At 43.3% G+C, this 10,457-nt stretch overlaps 1 non-coding gene across 1 annotated transcript; it reads right to left on the bottom strand.

The window, feature by feature from the left end:
• Positions 1–1,968: 1,968 nt before the first annotated feature.
• Positions 1,969–2,030, bottom strand: LOC115935674 (U7 small nuclear RNA). The gene has a single exon (XR_004071294.1). It is a non-coding gene; the product is annotated as a U7 small nuclear RNA (small nuclear RNA).
• Positions 2,031–10,457: the final 8,427 nt, after the last annotated feature.

Here is a 10,457-nt window from a genome sequence, read left to right as displayed (position 1 = left end):
TCTCAAGAAAAACAAAAAGGACTGTAAAGATACCTAGTTATATTTGGGATACATTGGCAGGTTCAGAACTACTAGTATGGAACAGAAAGGAAGAAATTGATTGACTCATTTCCCAACTACTTATTCACCCACAGAACATTCCTAATGAACACACACAGGAGTCATTGCTCATAAGGATCAATTAGTCCACTTACGCAGTGGAGTCCATCCTTGCAAATGCCCACAGAAAGAGAACATTTGGCGTCTGAAAGAATCTAGTTCAAGTCGCATGTCTGTGGATCAAAGTAAAAATTTAAAAATAATTTTTACTAAAGCTCCATGAACCACATTTGTAACTTGGGGATGAATTCGTTTGAAATCTCCTTTTTCCTCAGCATTTTTGCAGCCCATGTGTGCAGGGCCGGGCAGGGGATCATGGTGGTGGCCCCGGGTGGCAGGGTTGGGAGCTGGGACAGAGACTTACAAGGGCACCCATGGCTGCCATCACTCTGTACCCCTGCGGAGACTGCAGAGTGAACGGGCTCTATCTTCTCTCCACCCAGTTCTTCTGGCTGTTTTGGTCTGTTGATTTCCAGTTTCCCAAAGCAACATATCTTTCTTGGCCTGTTTGGAAAGAGAACTGTTGCTAAGATTATTGAACTCGCAAGGGAAAGTTCTTGTGTTTACAGCTGTCTAACGCGGGGCATTATTCTAAGCAGATGATTGCATTGTTACAGACAGACATCTACGAGGTCAGTTTTTCCTAACCACTGTAATAAATCTAATGATAACCAGTTAACTTGACAAAGCCATTTCTCAAAGCAGCTTCAGTGTTTGATAAATACTTTTCCTTTTCTGGAATTTCTATTCTAGTTATTACATTTGGGAGTAGAATGCACACCCATCACAAAATGCCTAACCTTTAAGCTCCCACGGTGGAATTCAATATAATTAAAAGCAGCAAGTATTTAAGTTTCTAGTAATGCCAGCTCTATGTGAAAAATTTGGGGAACATCCAAGAAATATAAGTCTTGTAAATGATGTCCTAATTACGAAAAGAAATAAAAACACCTTCTCCAGTTTTCCGTTTCCAGTTCATTCATCTGAGGAATGCTTTCTCCAGATAGGACGGGATAACTGACTCCTTTAACTTGGTACCCCATTCTGCAGGGAAACGGGAGAAGTCCTCCCCTGTGGCTCACTCTGTATGGCCGACGCCTTCCTTTAAAGAGTTCAAACTGTAGCACCTTCATCACACCTTTAGTTTTTGAGCTCCAACAGGGCAAGGTGATTCAACTTTGGAAATAGAATGACGGAGAGAGACTGGGTGCAGTGGCTCATGCCTGTAATCCCAGCATTTTGGGAGACCAAGGTGGGAGGACCGCTTGAATCCAGGAGTTCAAGACCAGCTTGAGCAACATAGTGAGACCTTGTCTCTACAAAAGACAAACAAAATTAGCAAGCGTGGTGGTGCGTGCCTGTAGTCCCGCCTATTTGGGAGGCTGAGGTGGGAGAATCATTTGAACCTGGGAGGTCGAGGCTGCAGTGAGTGGAGATTGCACCACTGCATTCCAGCCTGGGTGACAGAGCAAGACCCTGTCACACACATACACGCAAAAATGACAGAGAGGCAGAATTCTCCTAAGTGGAAATGAAATACAGAATACCATGATTTAGTTTTCCTGTAGTTCTTTCCCTAGCGTTTGACAATAGCTTTCCTTTTGGGTGATCAGTGACCTTTGGTTTTACCTCATAGCCCTGTGAGGTTGCCGTGTTGAGTCTTGTTTTCATACCACATTGACGGTCCTTTCTGGTGGCCTGAAGGTTTTTGTTATTATTTTAAAAAGCTTTATTGATATATAATTCCCATACCATACAGTTCACTCATTTGAAGTGTACATTTCAATATTTGAAAGCCTATTCACAGCATATGCGCAACCATTACCACAGCCAATTTTAGGATAATTTTTTCTTTCTGTTTTTTACTGTGGGGGTTTTGCAGTGAAAACCAGAAAACCTGCTAGACAAATTCCAAAAGAGCTGTAACACGCAATTTCAGAACATTTAATCACCTCAAGAAGAAACCTGAAGGATCCTTCCGTTGCCGCCTCTATCTCTGTCCCCTCCAGCCCTCAGAAACAATTAATCTATGTTCTTTCTTTAAAAAAAAAAAAAAAAAAATCTTTGAAGCCTTCATAAATCAGCCGTTTGATTTAAATCTCCATCTCACTCCGCCACTATTTTTGATCAATTCTTCACCAGAGCTTCATCTTGACATGCGCTCTGCCCTTCAGCTGATGCCACTGTGCTAAGGAACAGAGTGACCCCCCACCCCACTCCCGACAGAAGCAGCCCCAGAGAGAGAAGCAGAGGGTCAGGGTCAGGGTCAGGGTCAGCACCGAGTGTGCTCGGGTGAACTGCAAGTCTTGACTTAGTCTTGAGGACCTCCTCAGCCTTGCACCCCTTCCTTCAGCAACACCTGCCGGGATGCGTCTCTCGGCCTCCTCTGAAGTACAAAAACATTTTGTGGTCTAGCTGCTCACTGTATTTTCACTCTGTGATTTTCTTTAATTTACACCCCTCTTCTACTCTGCTGGCCTTCAGGATTTTTTTATTTTTATTCACCACACTCATCAGGGAACAAATGCATAATCCTTCATCTGGCTTCTGCTGTCAGTCAGTTTGAATCTTGGTTGCCTTCTCAGCCATAAACTTTATCACCTGGCCTCATGCCTTCGGCTTTGTCCTTGATTTTGGAAGCGCAGTGAATCAACATTATTTATCTTTGCAGAAGGCAGTATCTTAACCACCACATAGTAGCATTCATTTGTCAAATCGTCCCAAACATGCAAGACGCTATTTGTTATTGAAGAGGAGACTTCTTTATTGAAGGATATTGTCCACTCTTAGTAAAGTATCTCAACTTATGATCCCCAATACTTCCAAGAAGGGTAAGCGTGAGAGAAGATACAGTTGGGGGTGTCTGGGGGGAGGTTACTGATGGACAGGTTAGCAAATAGAGCATTGTAAAGGAAATCAGTGAAGTAAGATTTTCATAAAATAACAGGTAGAATTTTGGTGAGTTTTCAAGTTCAATTTTTAACCATTCCATATTCAAATATTGTTTTGAAGAGGCATTAACTCAGGCTTTAAAAAATGTTGCTGAGTCAGTGTGCAGGAGGGTGAAAAATATTTTTAAAATGTCGCTGAAAAATTATATTCTCCTGGTATGAAATAATTATATTCTTCTGGTATGAAATAATTATATTCTTCTGATATTAGAAAGCCTCTTATTTCTTAAATAGGCTTAAACATATTTCAATTAATCTTTCTCTATGCAATCAGCACTCTAAAGACTGACATGAAACTACGTAGAATCCAGTACACCTTTTGTTTAGGGTCTTTTACTTATTCACAACTAACTTCATAAAAAAGCCAAACCCTATAAAATACCTTATAAAAGACCATGACTAAGTAAACATTGCACTTTACAAAAATTTTATTATTTTTAAAATTTATTTTTTAATTTTTATCCTTACAGAGGAGGTCTTGCTATGTTGCCCAAACTGGTCTTGAACTCACAGGCTCAAGCAGTCTTCCTGCCTTGGCCTCCCAAAGTGCTGAGATTACAGGTGTATAAGCCACCGCACCCAGCCATACTTTTTTGTGTGTGTTATTTTTTCGTTTTTGTTTTTTTGAGACATAGTCTTGCTCTCTTGCCCATACTGGAGTACGGTGGTGCAATCTCGGCTCACTGCAACCTCCGCCTCCCAGGTTCAAGTGATTCTCCTGCGTCAGCCTCCCGAGTAGCCTGGATTACAGGCACCCGCCACCATGCCTGGCTAATTTTTTTTTTTTTTTCAGTAGAGACAGAGTTTCACCATGTTGGCCAGGCTGGACTTGAACTCCTGACCTCAAGTGATCTGCCCTCCTCAGCCTCCCAAAGTGCTGGGATTACAGGCGTGAACCACTGCACCTGATCCATATTTTTAAATTTAAATTTAAGTTTTTATTTTTGAGACAAGGTCTTGCTCTGTCACCCAGGCTGGAGTGCAGTGGCAAGAACTTGGCTCACTGCAGCCTTGACCTCCTGGGCTCAAGCAATTCTCTGGCCTCAGTCTCCTGAGTAGCTGAGACTACAGGTACATACTATTATGCCCAGCTAATTTTTTGTAGAGCTGAGGTCTCACTTTGTTGCCCAGGCTGGTCTCAAACTCCTGGACTCAAGTGATCCTCCCGTCTTGGGCTTCCAAAGTTGCTGGGGTTACAGGCGTGAGCCACTGCGCCCAGCCGGTACTTTATATTTATTGTGCCTGCATTTATATGGGAACTTCCTGTCATATTTCCTTTTTAAAAATTTCTAAATTCCTAAAACCTTAATTAATAGAGCACATCGTCCTCTTAGGTTGTCAGTCCTTCTAAGGGAAAAGCAGTATCTCCTGGTGTGGTCTGGTGTGGTCTTAATCTTCGGTGTCACAAGAGCAAGCCTGCTCCCACCAGCGCCACAGTGAGGTGACACAGAAGAGTGCTGGGCACCACGTGTTTACTTGCATTCCTCTGGTCCCGTGGAAGCCCATTATTCCTTTCCTGAATCGTATCCGAGCCAAAGGCCCTATATGGCCAAGATTCCCTGTTCGGTGATGAAATGCCAGCACATGACATTCTTTCTAATGAGTCACAGTCAATAAAAAATGTTTTCTAAATGAATCTGAGTATGTCTCCACACCAAGCAACACAGAAGAAAAATCTTATCAAACCAAAACATCTTATCAGCTGAGCCCAGACAGACCTTTTAGTTTTGCAAGCAAAGTGAAATGCGTTCCCACACAAAGCGAAAACCCAGTCTCTCCTTAGTTTTCCTTGGATACATGTGTTATATACTATGAGGAAATGAGGGAGACATGTATTGGGAAATATTTTCAGGGTTTGGAGAGTGATGAGAGATTACCGAGGAGTTTGTGTACAATGGTAAGAACACAGCTAAAGACATTCACTTTTGAGAGCCTCCATGTAAACATTAGGTTAATATCACATGCTGAACATGCCTTTTTTTTTTTTTGCAATGCTTTATTTTCATTATGAACATGGTCTTTACATGGAATAGCACTGACCCTATTATTAGTAGTGGAAATCTATTAGCCATGCATTTTGTTGTTGTTGTTGCTTCTAAAGAGACTTACAGGGGGCTTAGGAAAGCCACAAAGAATCCCCACGGTGTGCACACATCAACCACAGACAGGTTAACCCTTCAGGCTCAGGGAAAGTGAACATGAACTGAACAAATAAAATGTAATGATCACCCGGAGGTTAACTATTAGGTTAACTATTATAGTGAAAGAGGAAAATAATCTTTAAAAAAATTTTTTTTATTATTTTTTATAGAGACAAGGTCTTGCCATATGCCGAGGCTGGTTTTGAACTCTTGGGCTCAAGCCATCCTCCTGCCTCAGCCTCTCAAAGTGTTGGGATTACAGGGGTAAGTCACTGCACTTGGCTTTTTTTTGGAGACAGGGTCTCATTGTGTCACCCAGGCTGGAGTGCAGTGGCACAATCATGCAATCATGGCTCACTGCAGCCTCAGTCTCCTGGGTCCAAGTGATCCTCCTGCCTCAGCCTCGCAAGTAGCTTGGGACCACGGGTGTATTCCTCCATGCCCAGCTAATTTTTGCTGCTGCTGTTGTTTTGTAGAGACGAGGGCTCACTTAGTGCCCAAGCTGGTCTCAAACCCCTGGGCTCAAGTGGTCCTCCTACCTCAGCCTCCCAAAGTGTTGGGATTACAGGTGTGAGCCACTGTGCCCAGCCAGAAAAAAGAAAATCTGAAGGAAAAAATACAAGCAAGCCGTGTATACACAGTTTTGTCCCCTAAAACTACGGTACAGAAGAGAGGGTATAAATTACAGGACTGGCATCCATAACATTCCCTGAGGGAAAGATATACAACATCTAGGGTTCATCTGTAAGTCAAAGCAAACCCAAGTCAGAATGAGATGAAGGATTTAAATATGACCAAGGTGCCAACGTGTAAATGATACCATAGACAAGTGAGAACTCACCTGGGCCTTGAACTTGACTTTCTCTCAAGTACTCCCAATAAAGTTACCCAGTAAGGAAAAGAGGCAGGTGGGGGATTAAGTTCTTATTTGCCCATCAAGAGTTTGTTTGTTTAAATTATCCACTGCCTTTGGTAATACCATGTGCTTCTCTTTCTGTGGGAGAAACTACATAATATCCAGAGAAGGGTAACTAGAATGGTGGAAAAGCCACTTCAGTGAGAAATGGCTGAAAAACCGGGCATATTTAATAAGAAGAGAAATCTGAATGAGGACAAGAGGGCTGCCACGAATCTTTAGGGGGAAGCGGGGATGTGTGTTCTCCTGTAGTGCTGCAGAAGGCAGGGCTAGGGCCACAGGAGAGCTGCCCCACCTTTGAAGGAGCTCTCTGGGGCAGAGTTGATGATTTAGAAGATAGAGATTTATTATAAGGCCACACCAGTGGAAGGTGGGGACATGGGAATAAAACCAAAGGTGAGGTAGAGATAGCTGTTAAAGAATGTGGACTTCACAGCTTGCACTGCCTCCATGCTCTTCCCCTTCCAATCTACCTCATACGCATACCAGTGTTACTTATCTGCTGGTCAGAACGTTTATTAGCTACCCATTACCTACTGAAGTATGCTGAAACTCCTTTTCCTGGTATTCAAAGCTTTCTGTGGTTTTACACTTCTTTTTCAGCCATATCATCAGATTAATAATTTTCTCATGTTCTCCAGTTCTTAAATGTGACATGCATTTCCCTGCCACATTCCTTCCCTGCTTAATTCCCTGCCTGTTGAAAACCTTCAGGGCCCAGCAAAAATTCCACCTGTTTCATGAAACCTATGTAGAGGCAAAGGGAACTTTCCTTTTACCTTCTGAAGGTTCAATAATTTGAGTCTCTGGAAGAAACTGACAATAGATAGGTTAACAGGAGAAAAGGCATACAAATGTATCGTGTGCCCATGCGCACAGGAGCCGCACAAACTATGACTCAGGGGAGGACCAGGTGACTGACGCTTTTATACCCCACAGAAAAAAATAGGGGCTGGGGGCTCCTGGGGGGTGGTGGTGATGAGATGTGGGAGACAGAGGGGCAGAAATGCACTGTGAACAAAGGCTGCTTTATCTGCTTATAATGCAGAGAAAGTGTCTCAGGCAGCAGCCCTCAGAGGAATACATTGGTAGCCTGTGGTAAAAGTCTCTCTGAGCAAGAGGTCAGACCGTTAGTCTGTTTTCCTGAGTTAAGCTTCCCTGGCTGATGATTGCATTCCTCTGGAGGAACTTCCCTTAGTCAGAAAAGAGAGGACTAGAGAAAGGTCTTCTCTGCATTGGCCACTCCCCAGGTACTCTCAGTTTGAAGTCCAAAGCAGCATATTTGGGGAATTTTTTTCTGAGCCCCAACAACAACCCCATCCAACCTTTGTTTATGCCAGGGGAATGCGCTGCTTTCTTCCTGTGTTCCCATAATACTGTCGTGGTCTTTGTGACACTGATCCAGCCTATCTTTTTTTCTTTTTTCTTTTTCTTTTGAGACAGAGTCTCGCTTTGTCAGCCAGGCTGGAATGCAGTGGCGTGATCTCGGCTCACTGCAACCTCCACCTCCTGGGTTCAAGTGATTCTCCTGCCTCAGCCTCCCGTGTAGCTGGGACTACATGCATGCGCCACCACACCTGGCTAATTTTTGTATTTTTAGTAGAGACAAGGTTTCACCATGTTGGTCAGCCTGATCCTGAACTCCTGACCTCAAGCAATCCACCCACTTTGGCCTTCCAAAATGCTGGGAATACAAGTGTGAGCTACCACCCCTGCCCTGCTGCCCTGTGTTTTTCCTAATTAGGCATCTGTATAGCTTTTTTTTTTTTTTAGCTCATACAGTATTTTTACAAATACAAGTATTACCTACCTGGGAGAGTAGTATTCCCATTTCACAGATAATTCAGGTTTTGAGAGTTTAAGCAACTTAACCATAACCATAGAGCTAATACTTGGTAAGGTTGGAATTCAAACTCAAGTTTTCTAACCCAAAGTGCAGGCTCTGCTTCCCCTCACACTGTTGTGAGGGTGTTTTTTAAGTCTAATCAATATGACAGAGATTTTCAAATTCTGAAGTGCTACCCAGATCAAAAGAGGGTTTTATCCATTAGACTGCAGCCTTGTGGAAGCCAGACACCAAGTCATTTTCATCTGTGCATATAAATGCATATTCTCAGGTCCACCCAGACCTGCTGAATCAGTGACTCCAGGGTGGGGTCCAGCAGACTTTGTTACAACAAAGCCTTCCAGGTATCTGCTGCATGCTCAAAGTCTGAGAACCAAAACTGTAAGAGAAGATTATCTTTTTTCTCTTTTTTTTTTTTGTGGGGCCCTTTTCCTACAGAGACTACAGGGGCATTATGGGATCATTAACAAGTACACAAACCTCAATTCTCAGAGGAGAGAATCGCTACTAGTGCTGAGTGAGCAAAGATTTTATCAGGATAAAAAAATGTAAAGACTAACCTGGCAAGATTATGAGCTCTAAGGGGTGTTGTCTTACCTGGAAGGCAGGTGTCAAGTGAAGCTTTGAGTGGAGAAGGCAAGAAGACAGGATGTTGAAAGGAAAATTCTTTATGGGTGTCAGAAAACTCATAGGGAGGGGAAAAAAGATTTATTAGGGAATTTTAATATGAGAAAGAAATGACACTTTTGTAAAAAAGGCTATTTACTGAAAATTGCTGACAGCAGGCCTTTGGTAAAAGGGTGGAACAATGGGGAGGAGTAGCAGATGTTGAGAGCAGAAGATGAAGCTCTGAAGGCAAGGGTAAGCCCTGATCTCCGGAGAAGAGCTTTGAGTTCCTGTGAGCATTTGATTCTGGAAAACACTAACATGAGTTCAGCTATAGACTGTTTTCATTTTCCCTAAACAAATGCATTGTTCTAAAGAAGAAAACAAATACATGTGAAGGGTTCCTGGTTTCTTAAAGGTATTTTGAATAATGCAAAAATGTTGGTTGTGACTCTCATTTAAAATGTGTCCAGAATGGGCTAGCAAAAAAGAGGAACTTGCTAAAGTTCAAATGACTGTGTCGATCCAAAAGAAAGAAGCTGAGGCCTAAAATATAATTGGAATAGTTTAGCCAAAGTGAGGACACAGCTGCTGGGAAGACTCAGCCCGCAAGTAGCCTTGGATATGAATTCCACTGGATCTTTGTTACGAGCAGGTTTGTTTGTTTTTTGAGACAAGGTCTCACTGTCATCCAGGCTGGAGTGCGGTGGATCATGGCTCACTGCAGCCTTGACCTCCCCAGGCTCAGATGATCCTCCCACCTCAGCCTCCAGAGTAGCTAAGACTGCAGGTGCACACCACCAGGCCTGGGTAATTTTTGTATTTTTTTGTAGACACAAGATTTTGCCATGTTGCCCAGGCTGGTCTTGAACACCTAGGCTCCAGCAGTCCTCCAGCCTTGGCCTCTCAAAGTGCTGTGATTACAGGTGTGAGCCACTATGCTTGGCCCACAAGCAGGTTTTTAAAGACAAAAAAAAAAAAAAAAAAGTTTGAGTGACAGGGAGTAGGCTGATATAAAGTTGTTTGTCAGGAGCTGGCTTACAGGAATAACATTGATTAGTGATTGGCTGTACATTGTTAGGCTATAGGGTGTGGTTATAGTGTTTGATGTGGCATTATTAGGTTACTTTACAGCTACTTGTGGTAATAGAAAGCAGTTTTAAGAGGGGAGTAGGACGTGATTGCTGTCTCATTTTAATATCTCCCTGGGCCTGATAATTTAAGAGGACTTGCATTCCTCAGATCAAAGTCCATTTACTTTCTCAACTGTATAACCCAAGTAGCCTGACTAGATGTGCCCTGCCAGTGTCTAGGAGCCTCTGTTGTCCATGTTCATGTGATGTCCTGACAGGATGGCTTGTGATGAGTCTGCCCTCTGAGTGACAGTGACATTTCTCCTTGCAGCCTGGCAGTAAGAACCAGTTAGCAGACAGAGACATGAACAGCACATATGCTAGGCTGCCTAGAGGAGATGAGGCAGAGAGGCCCTGACACTTCTCCAGTTCCTGAGGCCACACTGCACACCTTTGTGAAGTGCAGCACCCCTGCCCTGATTTTCCTGCAGGTTTTCACAAGGTTCATGTTCACCCATTCCACCTTGCTGTTGCCTTTTTCCCCATTGTCTCTTGTTTTCTAGATGTGTCTTTGGGTTCTAGCAGCTCAGAGCTCTGTGTGTGGAATCGTCACCAGTGTGGACCTTGGCCACTTCTTCATTTGCCCCTCCCCCAAGGCACCACTCACTCGGCTCCTGCAGGAACAAGCATTTAGCGCAGATATCAGCTAAATGGGGGGTGGGGAGCAGCGGTGCAAAGAATGGGGCAGACAGCACAGCCCAGAATTGGCTACTACTTAAGATTTAATGCTATACTGAAATGTTCACTGACAAAATATGCTATCTG

This window comes from Gorilla gorilla, chromosome 7, assembly GCF_029281585.2.
Source record: "Gorilla gorilla gorilla isolate KB3781 chromosome 7, NHGRI_mGorGor1-v2.1_pri, whole genome shotgun sequence".
Lineage (NCBI taxonomy): Eukaryota > Metazoa > Chordata > Mammalia > Primates > Hominidae > Gorilla > Gorilla gorilla.
The sequence above is the reverse complement of the archived record's forward strand: the minus strand, read 5'-3'. Positions and strand labels throughout refer to the sequence as shown.